General features: G+C 35.4%; 10 non-coding genes across 10 annotated transcripts; all 10 read left to right on the top strand.

The window, feature by feature from the left end:
- The first annotated feature begins 1109 nt into the window (after positions 1–1109).
- Positions 1110–1182, top strand: TRNAT-CGU (transfer RNA threonine (anticodon CGU)). Its single transcript has one exon. It is a non-coding gene; the product is annotated as a tRNA-Thr (tRNA).
- A 536-nt stretch (positions 1183–1718) lies between these two features.
- Positions 1719–1791, top strand: TRNAT-UGU (transfer RNA threonine (anticodon UGU)). Its single transcript has one exon. It is a non-coding gene; the product is annotated as a tRNA-Thr (tRNA).
- Positions 1792–3958: 2167 nt separating this feature from the next.
- On the top strand, positions 3959–4031 carry TRNAT-CGU (transfer RNA threonine (anticodon CGU)). The gene has a single exon. It is a non-coding gene; the product is annotated as a tRNA-Thr (tRNA).
- Positions 4032–4567: 536 nt separating this feature from the next.
- TRNAT-UGU (transfer RNA threonine (anticodon UGU)) lies at positions 4568–4640 on the top strand. Its single transcript has one exon. It is a non-coding gene; the product is annotated as a tRNA-Thr (tRNA).
- Positions 4641–6803: 2163 nt separating this feature from the next.
- TRNAT-CGU (transfer RNA threonine (anticodon CGU)) lies at positions 6804–6876 on the top strand. Its single transcript has one exon. It is a non-coding gene; the product is annotated as a tRNA-Thr (tRNA).
- Positions 6877–7410: 534 nt separating this feature from the next.
- On the top strand, positions 7411–7483 carry TRNAT-UGU (transfer RNA threonine (anticodon UGU)). The gene has a single exon. It is a non-coding gene; the product is annotated as a tRNA-Thr (tRNA).
- Positions 7484–9652: 2169 nt separating this feature from the next.
- On the top strand, positions 9653–9725 carry TRNAT-CGU (transfer RNA threonine (anticodon CGU)). The gene has a single exon. It is a non-coding gene; the product is annotated as a tRNA-Thr (tRNA).
- Positions 9726–12502: 2777 nt separating this feature from the next.
- Positions 12503–12575, top strand: TRNAT-CGU (transfer RNA threonine (anticodon CGU)). The gene has a single exon. It is a non-coding gene; the product is annotated as a tRNA-Thr (tRNA).
- Positions 12576–15352: 2777 nt separating this feature from the next.
- TRNAT-CGU (transfer RNA threonine (anticodon CGU)) lies at positions 15353–15425 on the top strand. Its single transcript has one exon. It is a non-coding gene; the product is annotated as a tRNA-Thr (tRNA).
- A 536-nt stretch (positions 15426–15961) lies between these two features.
- Positions 15962–16034, top strand: TRNAT-UGU (transfer RNA threonine (anticodon UGU)). Its single transcript has one exon. It is a non-coding gene; the product is annotated as a tRNA-Thr (tRNA).
- Positions 16035–16211: the final 177 nt, after the last annotated feature.

The following is a 16211-nucleotide window of genomic DNA, read 5'->3' on the forward strand; positions in this document are numbered from 1 at the left end:
TTTGAGCAATGTTTGATAGTGTTTTCAAATGATTCCAATGGCGGAAGCTGCCTGAAAAAAGACATCATGTGCGCATAGCCACCTAGTTGAAACTGAGTGGAAACTCTACAAATGCACCTGCAAATCTCATAGCTCCTCAAAAATTTGGAGTTTCTGCCCAGATTCTGCTCTGAAAACTCAGCTAAAAACCTCTGTGTGCACATAGTCTTGTAGAGTTTCTGCCCTGAAAATGCAGGAAAAATATAACTTAGTGTGAACACACACTCATAGCTATTTTGAGTGATTTATTCCACTTCAGGGTTTGAAAAATGCCAGGTGAAAATAATAGGGGATATTGCATCTTTGAAGCAGATCCTGATGGAATTTACTCTAAAGTAGACACTGTAAACCAAAAGGCTGCAAAGAAAAAGCTTTAGAAAAAAACTCTTCAAAAACACTTCAAGAACTCTCAAAAAGTGCTTTAGGAACCACTTTATAAAGCTAAACCTCCTTTAAAAGCTCCCCAATGAAAGGGTGTTTTTGCTTTAAAAAGTCTTCTTTTTTGAATGCCTCAATAAAACTCCATCTGCATATATCCTAATACTGACACAAAAAAAATTCAGACATCATTCTTAAATTTGGCATAATTGAAAATGTAAATGAAAATCATGGCCAGAGATCTAATGCTATGTGGAGACAAAGACTTTAGAGCAGATTTGCTTTAAAATTTGCTTTCGTAAAAAGTTTCCACTTGAAAAACTCATCTTTTTTGAATGGCTCCATAAAACTCCATTTGCACATAGATTAATACTGACCTGAAAAAAGTTTATGAAATCATTCTTAAATTTGGTACAATTGAAAATATAAATAAATCATCGTGCTTCTCTTTACATTTTTTACCACGCCTTACCTTACAATCATTGCTTGTATGGGTTGTAAGTTTTCATATGCATTTCAAGTTGATATTTTTCCCATGTCAATGTCAAATTGGTACCTAAAGAAAAATCTTTGTACAGTTTCTTTGCATTTCTCCCATGTAGCATAGTAAATGATCCTTAGGAGTTACTGAGCATATGCATACCTCTAACAGGCTAATCCCTACATCGCTTTAGAAATTGTTCCTTTTCAATGGCTTCATAGCTCAGAGGTTAGAGCACTGGTCTCGTAAACCAGGGGTCGTGAGTTCGACTCTCACTGAAGCCTTAAAAACTCTTTGTCTCTCATATGAAAATTGCTTATCTGTTTGGTCAGTGGTACAAAGTTGGTGCGATTCAATATTGATGTTACGACATCCTTTTCAAAAGTTCTGGATAAGACCTTGATCATATATGACATTCGGGTAACGTGTGTCAAATTCCTTTCTTATGCCACCTCTATCAGAGCTTTAGGAGTCTAATGACCCTTCTTCATCAATTCTTGATGTGTGATTTTGTAATATAAAGAATTACATATTTTATTAAAGCAAGCAGTAGAATTCTTTTCTTTGCCAATCCATCTGATTTCATTTTTTTGCACATCAGATTGCCAATAAACAGGTAGTCAGTTATAGAACTGAAGCTTTAGAATGTTTGCAAGTCATGCTTTTGCGTTGCAAGAGCAGTTGTTGGTTTGTTGGTGATGGGACATTACGTTAAGAGTGTGATTTCAAACTAGAAATGAAAGGACTTGTGTTGGTAATGCACCTGAATGGCTATTGCACTGTTCGAAATAGAGATCAAAAGATGTGTCAAAGTTTCGCTGGCTTCATAGCTCAGTGGTTAGAGCACTGGTCTTGTAAACCAGGGGTCGTGAGTTCAATTCTCACTGGAGCCTTTGTGTTATTTTGAAACTGAATAGTTTAATTCTTGAGCTTATCTTTAAAAATACCTGCTTAGTTGAAGGTTTATTATACTGAGAAAAAAATGTTCAGACATAATAATTACATTACTTGGAGAGTTTTCATCCATTTCAGGTTTGCAAAAAAACGTGGTAGCAAGTAAAAAAAATACTTGTTGCTTCTGTGAAGCGGATCCTGAGGAAAACTACTCCAAACTAGGCACATTCAAATCAAAAATCTGCAAAAAAGGCTTTAAGAATGAAAATCTCATTGCAAACTCTGCAAAAAATCCCCAGGAAACACATCATGAACATAAAAACTCTTCCCAAAAGTACCTAATAAAGTGGTGTTTTCCTAAGTGGGTTCTGCTTGCAAAACTCATTGTTTTTAAATGCCTTAATAAAATTCCATCTGCAAATAACCTAAAGATTCACACTGAGGTTTTTTCAGGAAATTTTGATCAACACTTTTCCAAACACCGCTAGGAGTTCAAAAAACACAAGTTTTGTTTGAAGTGTTGGACTGCGCACACACTCAGTTTTTTAATGAATTTTTGGAACAGGAACTGGTATGTGCATATGACGGCTTTTAAACTCAGGAGAACTTGATGAGTTTTTCACGCAGAAGACTTTTCAAGAAATTTAGGACATTTCTTCCCCTGAATCGTCTTTTGTATCATTTTTTTGGTTGTTTCCTGGACAATTTTGAGATGGCTTTTTTCGGAAGGTTTTCCCATGGTTTCGGTGAAGTCTTTTTTTCTGGTCGCATTTTTCACTCCATTGAAAAAAGAAGAAACAGTTAGCTCTTTTAAGCAAAATCAATGGCAAAACACTCAAAAAAAAGTCTTTTTGAAGTCCAGGCATGTATTGAGCTTTTCCACTGATTTGTACTGTAAAATACACAGCATGTTCCTGGTGGAAAACGCTAATAGAATGGACATGTGACTTCTTTTAACCGCTTGGCATTTTTAGAAACCTGAAGTGGTCAAAAGACATTCAAAAACCTCAACATAGACAGAGCAAGTCAGTTTTACATAGAATTGCTTATGTTCATTCTTTTGAGCAATGTTTGATAGTGTTTTCAAATGATTCCAATGGCGGAAGCTGCCTGAAAAAAGACATCATGTGCGCATAGCCACCTAGTTGAAACTGAGTGGAAACTCTACAAATGCTCCTGCAAATCTCATAGCTCCTCAAAAATTTGGAGTTTCTGCCCAGATTCTGCTCTGAAAACTCAGCTAAAAACCTCTGTGTGCACATAGTCTTGTAGAGTTTCTGCCCTGAAAATGCAGGAAAAATATAACTTAGTGTGAACACACACTCATAACTATTTTGAGTGATTTATTCCACTTCAGGGTTTGAAAAATGCCAGGTGAAAATAATAGGGGATATTGCATCTTTGAAGCAGATCCTGATGGAATTTGCTCTAAAGTAGACACTGTAAATCAAAAGGCTGCAAAGAAAAAGCTTTAGAAAAAAACTCTTCAAAAACACTTCAAGAACTCTCAAAAAGTGCTTTAGGAACCACTTTATAAAGCTAAACCTCCTTTAAAAGCTCCCCAATGAAAGGGTGTTTTTGCTTTAAAAAGTCTTCTTTTTTGAATGCCTCAATAAAACTCCATCTGCATATATCCTAATACTGACACAAAAAAATTCAGACATCATTCTTAAATTTGGCATAATTGAAAATCTAAATGAAAATCATGGCCAGAGATCTAATGCTATGTGGAGACAAAGACTTTAGAGCAGATTTGCTTTAAAATTTGCTTTCGTAAAAAGTTTCCACTTGAAAAACTCATCTTTTTTGAATGGCTCGATAAAACTCCATTTGCACATAGATTAATACTGACATGAAAAAAGTTTATGAAATCATTCTTAAATTTGGTACAATTGAAAATATAAATAAATCATCGTGCTTCTCTTTACATTTTTTACCACGCCTTACCTTACAATCATTGCTTGTATGGGTTGTAAGTTTTCATATGCATTTCAAGTTGATATTTTTCCCATGTCAATGTCAAATTGGTACCTAAAGAAAAATCTTTGTACAGTTTCTTTGCATTCTCCCATGTAGCATAGTAAATGATCCTTAGGAGTTACTGAGCATATGCATACCTCTAACAGGCTAATCCCTACATCGCTTAAGAAATTGTTCCTTTTCAATGGCTTCATAGCTCAGAGGTTAGAGCACTGGTCTCGTAAACCAGGGGTCGTGAGTTCGACTCTCACTGAAGCCTTAAAAACTCTTTGTCTCTCATATGAAAATTGCTTATCTGTTTGGTCAGTGGTACAAAGTTGGTGTGATTCAATATTGATGTTACGACATCCTTTTCAAAAGTTCTGGATAAGACCTTGATCATATATGACATTCGGGTAACGTGTGTCAAATTCCTTTCTTATGCCACCTCTATCAGAGCTTTAGGAGTCTAATGACCCTTCTTCATCAATTCTTGATGTGTGATTTTGTAATATAAAGAATTACATATTTTATTAAAGCAAGCAGTAGAATTCTCTTCTTTGCCAATCCATCTGATTTCATTTTTTTGCACATCAGATTGCCAATAAACAGGTAGTCAGTTATAGAACTGAAGCTTTAGAATGTTTGCAAGTCATGCTTTTGCATTGCAAGAGCAGTTGTTGGTTTGTTGGTGATGGGACATTACATTAAGAGTGTGATTTCAAACTAGAAATGAAAGGACTTGTGTTGGTAATGCACCTGAATGGCTATTGCACTGTTCGAAATAGAGATCAAAAGATGTGTCAAAGTTTCGCTGGCTTCATAGCTCAGTGGTTAGAGCACTGGTCTTGTAAACCAGGGGTCGTGAGTTCAATTCTCACTGGAGCCTTTGTGTTATTTTGAAACTGAATAGTTTAATTCTTGAGCTTATCTTTAAAAATACCTGCTTAGTTGAAGGTTTATTATACTGAGAAAAAAATGTTCAGACATAATAATTACATTACTTGGAGAGTTTTCATCCATTTCAGGTTTGCAAAAAAACGTGGTAGCAAGTAAAAAAAATACTTGTTGCTTCTGTGAAGCGGATCCTGAGGAAAACTACTCCAAACTAGGCACATTCAAATCAAAAATCTGCAAAAAAGGCTTTAAGAATGAAAATCTCATTGCAAACTCTGCAAAAAATCCCCAGGAAACACATCATGAACATAAAAACTCTTCCCAAAAGTACCTAATAAAGTGGTGTTTTCCTAAGTGGGTTCTGCTTGCAAAACTCATTGTTTTTAAATGCCTTAATAAAATTCCATCTGCAAATAACCTAAAGATTCACACTGAGGTTTTTTCAGGAAATTTAGATCAACACTTTTCCAAACACCGCTAGGAGTTCAAAAAACACAAGTTTTGTTTGAAGTGTTGGACTGCGCACACACTCAGTTTTTTAATGAATTTTTGGAACAGGAACTGGTATGTGCATATGACGGCTTTTAAACTCAGGAGAACTTGATGAGTTTTTCACGCAGAAGACTTTTCAAGAAATTTAGGACATTTCTTCCCCTGAATCGTCTTTTGTATCTTTTGGTTGTTTCCTGGACAATTTTGAGATGGCTTTTTTCGGAAGGTTTTCCCATGGTTTCGGTGAAGTCTTTTTTTCTGGTCGCATTTTTCACTCCATTGAAAAAATAAGAAACAGTTAGCTCTTTTAAGCAAAATCAATGGCAAAACACTCAAAAAAAAGTATTTTTGAAGTCCAGGCATGTATTGAGCTTTTCCACTGATTTGTACTGTAAAATACACAGCATGTTCCTGGTGGAAAACGCTAATAGAATGGACATGTGACTTCTTTTAACCGCTTGGCGTTTTTAGAAACCTGAAGTGATCAAAAGACATTCAAAAACCTCAACATAGACAGAGCAAGTCAGTTTTACATAGAATTGCTTATGTTCATTCTTTTGAGCAATGTTTGATAGTGTTTTCAAATGATTCCAATGGCGGAAGCTGCCTGAAAAAAGACATCATGTGCGCATAGCCACCTATTTGAAACTGAGTAGAAACTCTACAAATGCTCCTGCAAATCTCATAGCTCCTCAAAAATTTGGAGTTTCTGCCCAGATTCTGCTCTGAAAACTCAGCTAAAAACCTCTGTGTGCACATAGTCTTGTAGAGTTTCTGCCCTGAAAATGCAGGAAAAATATAACTTAGTGTGAACACACACTCATAGCTATTTTGAGTGATTTATTCCACTTCAGGGTTTGAAAAATGCCAGGTGAAAATAAGAGGGGATATTGCATCTTTGAAGCAGATCCTGATGGAATTTGCTCTAAAGTAGACACTGTAAATCAAAAGGCTGCAAAGAAAAAGCTTTAGAAAAAAACTCTTCAAAAACACTTCAAGAACTCTCAAAAAGTGCTTTAGGAACCACTTTATAAAGCTAAACCTCCTTTAAAAGCTCCCCAATGAAAGGGTGTTTTTGCTTTAAAAAGTCTTCTTTTTTGAATGCCTCAATAAAACTCCATCTGCATATATCCTAATACTGACACAAAAAAATTCAGACATCATTCTTAAATTTGGCATAATTGAAAATGTAAATGAAAATCATGGCCAGAGATCTAATGCTATGTGGAGACAAAGACTTTAGAGCAGATTTGCTTTAAAATTTGCTTTCGTAAAAAGTTTCCACTTGAAAAACTCATCTTTTTTGAATGGCTCGATAAAACTCCATTTGCACATAGATTAATACTGACCTGAAAAAAGTTTATGAAATCATTCTTAAATTTGGTACAATTGAAAATATAAATAAATCATCGTGCTTCTCTTTACATTTTTTACCACGCCTTACCTTACAATCATTGCTTGTATGGGTTGTAAGTTTTCATATGCATTTCAAGTTGATATTTTTCCCATGTCAATGTCAAATTGGTACCTAAAGAAAAATCTTTGTACAGTTTCTTTGCATTCTCCCATGTAGCATAGTAAATGATCCTTAGGAGTTACTGAGCATATGCATACCTCTAACAGGCTAATCCCTACATCGCTTAAGAAATTGTTCCTTTTCAATGGCTTCATAGCTCAGAGGTTAGAGCACTGGTCTCGTAAACCAGGGGTCATGAGTTCGACTCTCACTGAAGCCTTAAAAACTCTGTCTCTCATATGAAAATTGCTTATCTGTTTGGTCAGTGGTACAAAGTTGGTGTGATTCAATATTGATGTTACGACATCCTTTTCAAAAGTTCTGGATAAGACCTTGATCATATATGACATTCGGGTAACGTGTGTCAAATTCCTTTCTTATGCCACCTCTATCAGAACTTTAGGAGTCTAATGACCCTTCTTCATCAATTCTTGATGTGTGATTTTGTAATATAAAGAATTACATATTTTATTAAAGCAAGCAGTAGAATTCTCTTCTTTGCCAATCCATCTGATTTCATTTTTTTGCACATCAGATTGCCAATAAACAGGTAGTCAGTTATAGAACTGAAGCTTTAGAATGTTTGCAAGTCATGCTTTTGCATTGCAAGAGCAGTTGTTGGTTTGTTGGTGATGGGACATTACGTTAAGAGTGTGATTTCAAACTAGAAATGAAAGGACTTGTGTTGGTAATGCACCTGAATGGCTATTGCACTGTTCGAAATAGAGATCAAAAGATGTGTCAAAGTTTCGCTGGCTTCATAGCTCAGTGGTTAGAGCACTGGTCTTGTAAACCAGGGGTCGTGAGTTCAATTCTCACTGGAGCCTTTGTATTATTTTGAAACTGAATAGTTTAATTCTTGAGCTTATCTTTAAAAATACCTGCTTAGTTGAAGGTTTATTATACTGAGAAAAAAATGTTCAGACATAATAATTACATTACTTGGAGAGTTTTCATCCATTTCAGGTTTGCAAAAAAACGTGGTAGCAAGTAAAAAAAATACTTGTTGCTTCTGTGAAGCGGATCCTGAGGAAAACTACTCCAAACTAGGCACATTCAAATCAAAAATCTGCAAAAAAGGCTTTAAGAATGAAAATCTCATTGCAAACTCTGCAAAAAATCCCCAGGAAACACATCATGAACATAAAAACTCTTCCCAAAAGTACCTAATAAAGTGGTGTTTTCCTAAGTGGGTTCTGCTTGCAAAACTCATTGTTTTTAAATGCCTTAATAAAATTCCATCTGCAAATAACCTAAAGATTCACACTGAGGTTTTTTCAGGAAATTTTGATCAAAACTTTTCCAAACACCACTAGGAGTTCAAAAAACACAAGTTTTGTTTGAAGTGTTGGACTGCGCACACACTCAGTTTTTTAATGAATTTTTGGAACAGGAACTGGTATGTGCATATGACGGCTTTTAAACTCAGGAGAACTTGATGAGTTTTTCACGCAGAAGACTTTTCAAGAAATTTAGGACATTTCTTCCCCTGAATCGTCTTTTGTATCATTTTTTTGGTTGTTTCCTGGACAATTTTGAGATGGCTTTTTTCGGAAGGTTTTCCCATGGTTTCGGTGAAGTCTTTTTTTCTGGTCGCATTTTTCACTCCATTGAAAAAAGAAGAAACAGTTAGCTCTTTTAAGCAAAATCAATGGCAAAACACTCAAAAAAAAAGTATTTTTGAAGTCCAGGCATGTATTGAGCTTTTCCACTGATTTGTACTGTAAAATACACAGCATGTTCCTGGTGGAAAACGCTAATAGAATGGACATGTGGCTTCTTTTAACCACTTGGCATTTTTAGAAACCTGAAGTGGTCAAAAGACATTCAAAAACCTCAACATAGACAGAGCAAGTCAGTTTTACATAGAATTGCTTATGTTCATTCTTTTGAGCAATGTTTGATAGTGTTTTCAAATTATTCCAATGGCGGAAGCTGCCTGAAAAAAGACGTCATGTGCGCATAGCCACCTAGTTGAAACTGAGTGGAAACTCTACAAATGCACCTGCAAATCTCATAGCTCCTCAAAAATTTGGAGTTTCTGCCCAGATTCTGCTCTGAAAACTCAGCTAAAAACCTCTGTGTGCACATAGTCTTGTAGAGTTTCTGCCCTGAAAATGCAGGAAAAATATAACTTAGTGTGAACACACACTCATAGCTATTTTGAGTGATTTATTCCACTTCAGGGTTTGAAAAATGCCAGGTGAAAATAATAGGGGATATTGCATCTTTGAAGCAGATCCTGATGGAATTTGCTCTAAAGTAGACACTGTAAATCAAAAGGCTGCAAAGAAAAAGCTTTAGAAAAAAACTCTTCAAAAACACTTCAAGAACTCTCAAAAAGTGCTTTAGGAACCACTTTATAAAGCTAAACCTCCTTTAAAAGCTCCCCAATGAAAGGGTGTTTTTGCTTTAAAAAGTCTTCTTTTTTGAATGCCTCAATAAAACTCCATCAGCATATATCCTAATACTGACACAAAAAAATTCAGACATCATTCTTAAATTTGGCATAATTGAAAATGTAAATGAAAATCATGGCCAATGATCTAATGCTATGTGGAGACAAAGACTTTAGAGCAGATTTGCTTTAAAATTTGCTTTCGTAAAAAGTTTCCACTTGAAAAACTCATCTTTTTTGAATGGCTCCATAAAACTCCATTTGCACATAGATTAATACTGACCTGAAAAAAGTTTATGAAATCATTCTTAAATTTGGTACAATTGAAAATATAAATAAATCATCGTGCTTCTCTTTACATTTTTTACCACGCCTTACCTTACAATCATTGCTTGTATGGGTTGTAAGTTTTCATATGCATTTCAAGTTGATATTTTTCCCATGTCAATGTCAAATTGGTACCTAAAGAAAAATCTTTGTACAGTTTCTTTGCATTTCTCCCATGTAGCATAGTAAATGATCCTTAGGAGTTACTGAGCATATGCATACCTCTAACAGGCTAATCCCTACATCGCTTAAGAAATTGTTCCTTTTCAATGGCTTCATAGCTCAGAGGTTAGAGCACTGGTCTCGTAAACCAGGGGTCGTGAGTTCGACTCTCACTGAAGCCTTAAAAACTCTTTGTCTCTCATATGAAAATTGCTTATCTGTTTGGTCAGTGGTACAAAGTTGGTGCGATTCAATATTGATGTTACGACATCCTTTTCAAAAGTTCTGGATAAGACCTTGATCATATATGACATTCGGGTAACGTGTGTCAAATTCCTTTCTTATGCCACCTCTATCAGAGCTTTAGGAGTCTAATGACCCTTCTTCATCAATTCTTGATGTGTGATTTTGTAATATAAAGAATTACATATTTTATTAAAGCAAGCAGTAGAATTCTCTTCTTTGCCAATCCATCTGATTTCATTTTTTTGCACATCAGATTGCCAATAAACAGGTAGTCAGTTATAGAACTGAAGCTTTAGAATGTTTGCAAGTCATGCTTTTGCGTTGCAAGAGCAGTTGTTGGTTTGTTGGTGATGGGACATTACGTTAAGAGTGTGATTTCAAACTAGAAATGAAAGGACTTGTGTTGGTAATGCACCTGAATGGCTATTGCACTGTTCGAAATAGAGATCAAAAGATGTGTCAAAGTTTCGCTGGCTTCATAGCTCAGTGGTTAGAGCACTGGTCTTGTTAACCAGGGGTCGTGAGCTCAATTCTCACTGGAGCCTTTGTGTTATTTTGAAACTGAATAGTTTAATTCTTGAGCTTATCTTTAAAAATACCTGCTTAGTTGAAGGTTTATTATACTGAGAAAAAAATGTTCAGACATAATAATTACATTACTTGGAGAGTTTTCATCCATTTCAGGTTTGCAAAAAAACGTGGTAGCAAGTAAAAAAAATACTTGTTGCTTCTGTGAAGCGGATCCTGAGGAAAACTACTCCAAACTAGGCACATTCAAATCAAAAATCTGCAAAAAAGGCTTTAAGAATGAAAATCTCATTGCAAACTCTGCAAAAAATCCCCAGGAAACACATCATGAACATAAAAACTCTTCCCAAAAGTACCTAATAAAGTGGTGTTTTCCTAAGTGGGTTCTGCTTGCAAAACTCATTGTTTTCAAATGCCTTAATAAAATTCCATCTGCAAATAACCTAAAGATTCACACTGAGGTTTTTTCAGGAAATTTTGATCAAAACTTTTCCAAACACCACTAGGAGTTCAAAAAACACAAGTTTTGTTTGAAGTGTTGGACTGCGCACACACTCAGTTTTTTAATGAATTTTTGGAACAGGAACTGGTATGTGCATATGACGGCTTTTAAACTCAGGAGAACTTGATGAGTTTTTCACGCAGAAGACTTTTCAAGAAATTTAGGACATTTCTTCCCCTGAATCGTCTTTTGTATCATTTTTTGGAATGTTTCCTGGACAATTTTGAGATGGCTTTTTTCGGAAGGTTTTCCCATGGTTTCGGTGAAGTCTTTTTTTCTGGTCGCATTTTTCACTCCATTGAAAAAAGAAGAAACAGTTAGCTCTTTTAAGCAAAATCAATGGCAAAACACTCAAAAAAAAGTCTTTTTGAAGTCCAGGCATGTATTGAGCTTTTCCACTGATTTGTACTGTAAAATACACAGCATGTTCCTGGTGGAAAAAGCTAATAGAATGGACATGTGACTTCTTTTAACCGCTTGGCGTTTTTAGAAACCTGAAGTGGTCAAAAGACATTCAAAAACCTCAACATAGACAGAGCAAGTCAGTTTTACATAGAATTGCTTATGTTCATTCTTTTGAGCAATGTTTGATAGTGTTTTCAAATGATTCCAATGGCGGAAGCTGCCTGAAAAAAGACATCATGTGCGCATAGCCACCTAGTTGAAACTGAGTGGAAACTCTACAAATGCTCCTGCAAATCTCATAGCTCCTCAAAAATTTGGAGTTTCTGCCCAGATTCTGCTCTGAAAACTCAGCTAAAAACCTCTGTGTGCACATAGTCTTGTAGAGTTTCTGCCCTGAAAATGCAGGAAAAATATAACTTAGTGTGAACACACACTCATAGCTATTTTGAGTGATTTATTCCACTTCAGGGTTTGAAAAATGCCAGGTGAAAATAATAGGGGATATTGCATCTTTGAAGCAGATCCTGATGGAATTTGCTCTAAAGTAGACACTGTAAATCAAAAGGCTGCAAAGAAAAAGCTTTAGAAAAAAACTCTTCAAAAACACTTCAAGAACTCTCAAAAAGTGCTTTAGGAACCACTTTATAAAGCTAAACCTCCTTTAAAAGCTCCCCAATGAAAGGGTGTTTTTGCTTTAAAAAGTCTTCTTTTTTGAATGCCTCAATAAAACTCCATCAGCATATATCCTAATACTGACACAAAAAAATTCAGACATCATTCTTAAATTTGGCATAATTGAAAATGTAAATGAAAATCATGGCCAATGATCTAATGCTATGTGGAGACAAAGACTTTAGAGCAGATTTGCTTTAAAATTTGCTTTCGTAAAAAGTTTCCACTTGAAAAACTCATCTTTTTTGAATGGCTCCATAAAACTCCATTTGCACATAGATTAATACTGACCTGAAAAAAGTTTATGAAATCATTCTTAAATTTGGTACAATTGAAAATATAAATAAATCATCGTGCTTCTCTTTACATTTTTTACCACGCCTTACCTTACAATCATTGCTTGTATGGGTTGTAAGTTTTCATATGCATTTCAAGTTGATATTTTTCCCATGTCAATGTCAAATTGGTACCTAAAGAAAAATCTTTGTACAGTTTCTTTGCATTTCTCCCATGTAGCATAGTAAATGATCCTTAGGAGTTACTGAGCATATGCATACCTCTAACAGGCTAATCCCTACATCGCTTAAGAAATTGTTCCTTTTCAATGGCTTCATAGCTCAGAGGTTAGAGCACTGGTCTCGTAAACCAGGGGTCGTGAGTTCGACTCTCACTGAAGCCTTAAAAACTCTTTGTCTCTCATATGAAAATTGCTTATCTGTTTGGTCAGTGGTACAAAGTTGGTGCGATTCAATATTGATGTTACGACATCCTTTTCAAAAGTTCTGGATAAGACCTTGATCATATATGACATTCGGGTAACGTGTGTCAAATTCCTTTCTTATGCCACCTCTATCAGAGCTTTAGGAGTCTAATGACCCTTCTTCATCAATTCTTGATGTGTGATTTTGTAATATAAAGAATTACATATTTTATTAAAGCAAGCAGTAGAATTCTCTTCTTTGCCAATCCATCTGATTTCATTTTTTTGCACATCAGATTGCCAATAAACAGGTAGTCAGTTATAGAACTGAAGCTTTAGAATGTTTGCAAGTCATGCTTTTGCGTTGCAAGAGCAGTTGTTGGTTTGTTGGTGATGGGACATTACGTTAAGAGTGTGATTTCAAACTAGAAATGAAAGGACTTGTGTTGGTAATGCACCTGAATGGCTATTGCACTGTTCGAAATAGAGATCAAAAGATGTGTCAAAGTTTCGCTGGCTTCATAGCTCAGTGGTTAGAGCACTGGTCTTGTTAACCAGGGGTCGTGAGCTCAATTCTCACTGGAGCCTTTGTGTTATTTTGAAACTGAATAGTTTAATTCTTGAGCTTATCTTTAAAAATACCTGCTTAGTTGAAGGTTTATTATACTGAGAAAAAAATGTTCAGACATAATAATTACATTACTTGGAGAGTTTTCATCCATTTCAGGTTTGCAAAAAAACGTGGTAGCAAGTAAAAAAAATACTTGTTGCTTCTGTGAAGCGGATCCTGAGGAAAACTACTCCAAACTAGGCACATTCAAATCAAAAATCTGCAAAAAAGGCTTTAAGAATGAAAATCTCATTGCAAACTCTGCAAAAAATCCCCAGGAAACACATCATGAACATAAAAACTCTTCCCAAAAGTACCTAATAAAGTGGTGTTTTCCTAAGTGGGTTCTGCTTGCAAAACTCATTGTTTTCAAATGCCTTAATAAAATTCCATCTGCAAATAACCTAAAGATTCACACTGAGGTTTTTTCAGGAAATTTTGATCAAAACTTTTCCAAACACCACTAGGAGTTCAAAAAACACAAGTTTTGTTTGAAGTGTTGGACTGCGCACACACTCAGTTTTTTAATGAATTTTTGGAACAGGAACTGGTATGTGCATATGACGGCTTTTAAACTCAGGAGAACTTGATGAGTTTTTCACGCAGAAGACTTTTCAAGAAATTTAGGACATTTCTTCCCCTGAATCGTCTTTTGTATCATTTTTTGGAATGTTTCCTGGACAATTTTGAGATGGCTTTTTTCGGAAGGTTTTCCCATGGTTTCGGTGAAGTCTTTTTTTCTGGTCGCATTTTTCACTCCATTGAAAAAAGAAGAAACAGTTAGCTCTTTTAAGCAAAATCAATGGCAAAACACTCAAAAAAAAGTCTTTTTGAAGTCCAGGCATGTATTGAGCTTTTCCACTGATTTGTACTGTAAAATACACAGCATGTTCCTGGTGGAAAAAGCTAATAGAATGGACATGTGACTTCTTTTAACCGCTTGGCGTTTTTAGAAACCTGAAGTGGTCAAAAGACATTCAAAAACCTCAACATAGACAGAGCAAGTCAGTTTTACATAGAATTGCTTATGTTCATTCTTTTGAGCAATGTTTGATAGTGTTTTCAAATGATTCCAATGGCGGAAGCTGCCTGAAAAAAGACATCATGTGCGCATAGCCACCTAGTTGAAACTGAGTGGAAACTCTACAAATGCTCCTGCAAATCTCATAGCTCCTCAAAAATTTGGAGTTTCTGCCCAGATTCTGCTCTGAAAACTCAGCTAAAAACCTCTGTGTGCACATAGTCTTGTAGAGTTTCTGCCCTGAAAATGCAGGAAAAATATAACTTAGTGTGAACACACACTCATAGCTATTTTGAGTGATTTATTCCACTTCAGGGTTTGAAAAATGCCAGGTGAAAATAATAGGGGATATTGCATCTTTGAAGCAGATCCTGATGGAATTTGCTCTAAAGTAGACACTGTAAATCAAAAGGCTGCAAAGAAAAAGCTTTAGAAAAAAACTCTTCAAAAACACTTCAAGAACTCTCAAAAAGTGCTTTAGGAACCACTTTATAAAGCTAAACCTCCTTTAAAAGCTCCCCAATGAAAGGGTGTTTTTGCTTTAAAAAGTCTTCTTTTTTGAATGCCTCAATAAAACTCCATCTGCATATATCCTAATACTGACACAAAAACAATTCAGACATCATTCTTAAATTTGGCATAATTGAAAATGTAAATGAAAATCATGGCCAGAGATCTAATGCTATGTGGAGACAAAGACTTTAGAGCAGATTTGCTTTAAAATTTGCTTTCGTAAAAAGTTTCCACTTGAAAAACTCATCTTTTTTGAATGGCTCCATAAAACTCCATTTGCACATAGATTAATACTGACCTGAAAAAAGTTTATGAAATCATTCTTAAATTTGGTACAATTGAAAATATAAATAAATCATCGTGCTTCTCTTTACATTTTTTACCACGCCTTACCTTACAATCATTGCTTGTATGGGTTGTAAGTTTTCATATGCATTTCAAGTTGATATTTTTCCCATGTCAATGTCAAATTGGTACCTAAAGAAAAATCTTTGTACAGTTTCTTTGCATTCTCCCATGTAGCATAGTAAATGATCCTTAGGAGTTACTGAGCATATGCATACCTCTAACAGGCTAATCCCTACATCGCTTAAGAAATTGTTCCTTTTCAATGGCTTCATAGCTCAGAGGTTAGAGCACTGGTCTCGTAAACCAGGGGTCGTGAGTTCGACTCTCACTGAAGCCTTAAAAACTCTTTGTCTCTCATATGAAAATTGCTTATCTGTTTGGTCAGTGGTACAAAGTTGGTGTGATTCAATATTGATGTTACGACATCCTTTTCAAAAGTTCTGGATAAGACCTTGATCATATATGACATTCGGGTAACGTGTGTCAAATTCCTTTCTTATGCCACCTCTATCAGAGCTTTAGGAGTCTAATGACCCTTCTTCATCAATTCTTGATGTGTGATTTTGTAATATAAAGAATTACATATTTTATTAAAGCAAGCAGTAGAATTCTCTTCTTTGCCAATCCATCTGATTTCATTTTTTTGCACATCAGATTGCCAATAAACAGGTAGTCAGTTATAGAACTGAAGCTTTAGAATGTTTGCAAGTCATGCTTTTGCGTTGCAAGAGCAGTTGTTGGTTTGTTGGTGATGGGACATTACGTTAAGAGTGTGATTTCAAACTAGAAATGAAAGGACTTGTGTTGGTAATGCACCTGAATGGCTATTGCACTGTTCGAAATAGAGATCAAAAGATGTGTCAAAGTTTCGCTGGCTTCATAGCTCAGTGGTTAGAGCACTGGTCTTGTAAACCAGGGGTCGTGAGTTCAATTCTCACTGGAGCCTTTGTGTTATTTTGAAACTGAATAGTTTAATTCTTGAGCTTATCTTTAAAAATACCTGCTTAGTTGAAGGTTTATTATACTGAGAAAAAAATGTTCAGACATAATAATTACATTACTTGGAGAGTTTTCATCCATTTCAGGTTTGCAAAAAAACGTGGTAGCAAGTAAAAAAAATACT

The sequence above is a fragment of the Ranitomeya variabilis genome, chromosome 1 (genome assembly GCF_051348905.1).
Source record: "Ranitomeya variabilis isolate aRanVar5 chromosome 1, aRanVar5.hap1, whole genome shotgun sequence".
Classification (NCBI taxonomy): Eukaryota; Metazoa; Chordata; class Amphibia; order Anura; family Dendrobatidae; genus Ranitomeya; species Ranitomeya variabilis.